Here is a 2,049-nt window from a genome sequence, read left to right as displayed (position 1 = left end):
TACACACGCAAATATTCAAGTGCAAGTAGCTTATTGTACTTACATTCATTGTCTGTTATATGTCTATGATTAAGATTACATTTTGGCAGGCTGTATGAATAATATGTGATAGCAAAAGAAAAAGATTTCTCCTGCTGGCATCGTCCGCTACAGTGCCACATTAGACACGTAATATACATACTTAGAATCACTGCATTTTACTCACACAGTATATATGTTAGATGTATAGATATCCATTTTGATACTCTTTCCATTGCAATTCAGCCAAACCTTGCCAAGGGCTAGTGAGAATTCCCGAACTCAACTAGTCATCATTACCCAACCTTTTCCCTTTCAGCAGCTTTTGGTTACCTAATTGCAGTGCAATACTCTTCAGACATGGCTTCGTGGTATATTCTTAATATGAACATGGACCAACGCCCGGCAAACAGGTCTACAATATTATATCCACAAATTTTCTCGACCTCCTGCCTACCCTGCTGCTTCCACGACCCACACATATTGGGAATCACAGAATCGAGCTGCTTCTTCAAGGTGCATTTTCGTAGTTTAAAGAAGCCAAGGACTTGTACCCAAGGTCAAGAGAATACAAGCTTCTTCCATCTTCCTCAGTTCGAGCAGATAATGACGTCGGCTGCAGTGGAGTCGGTGGATACAGATGTAACAGATTTCGTTAGCGTAAAGATAATTATCATCACCATTCAATAGTACGTGAAGACTGAACATGGCTGAAGAAGATGATGCTTACTGTAACTAGAGATAGAATTCAATATACTACTGGCGAGGTGATTTCTGAATTTCGAAACAACCTAAACAGACCTTGTGTTCTATTGGGCTTGCTTGTTTCATTATGCCAGGGAAGATCTCGGAAACAAGTTTTGTCCAAGAAGCCAGTGATTCTTTTCCTCCTCCTGTGGGTTACATGTGAAATCTTTCAGTTCTCTCGGGCGTGACAAAATATTTTAGGTAGAACTCTTTGAAGAAATTAGTTGAAATATATCGAATGTTCCCTTTTGATGTAATGGCTGTATAGGAAATGCTTGAGCTATTATCTTATATATCAGTATCATAATCATAATCGCTGTTCAAACGACCAATTCTAGGGTCGAATACTAAGGCACAATGTAAAAGAGTTTTGAGATTAACCTCCTACCGATTTTTTTTTACTTAGTTTTGTTTTGTCGGTGTTATGTGCATTAGGGACGCCACATGAGCAGTACTGCGAGAGACAAAGTCACTGATAAATCGTGTGTCTGAATGTGACTGATTGCCGCAAATGGCTGCATTTTGAATACATAATCACTGAAAGCTTCATGTCAGCCGTTTTTACCTAATTAATTTTCCTTTTTTTGTGAAGTCAATATGGCATTTTCAATATTAAAAAATGGATAAAATTAGAAATTCATAGACAGAATAATCTTTTATATAAGGTTTATTTTGTAAATCATAAAAGAGTAGAAAAACTTTGGAAATTGAATTATGAGAAAGGATTTAAATGTCAACATCAGTATATGTCATAATCTATTATTTAATCAGCAAAACTACATTTCTTACAATGATTATTTAGGAGGAAAAAAAAAACAATGTTTTTCCGTCATGTAAAATAGGATGATTATAGCTTAAAAAAATAATACAGCGGAGCAAAATTTTTCTACATAATTATTGGCTGAATTTTAATCAAACGGAGCAAACTTCCAAATGCGTTTTTCTTTTTCGCAAAAATGATTTCCACGCCATTGGGTCTTCAGGTTCATTAGCTTTCCTACTGGGACTTGCTCAGATAACGGTGGTGACAGACAGTTAGATATGCCATTATTGTGAATCTGTCATGTTAATGAATTTCGTCATTTACTCGGATAGCTTAACATATTCGATGTGATACATATATGTGATAACCCAGGAAATCGGTGCTTATTAGTCTGACACAAATAAATAAATATATATATATATATATATATATATATATATATATATATATATATATATATAAATAATATATTTATTTATTTTTTATTTTTTTTATTTATTTTTTTTTTTTTCACATGCTTC

This window comes from Penaeus monodon, chromosome 36 (assembly GCF_015228065.2).
Source record: "Penaeus monodon isolate SGIC_2016 chromosome 36, NSTDA_Pmon_1, whole genome shotgun sequence".
Lineage (NCBI taxonomy): Eukaryota > Metazoa > Arthropoda > Malacostraca > Decapoda > Penaeidae > Penaeus > Penaeus monodon.
This window is presented reverse-complemented; position numbering follows the sequence as displayed.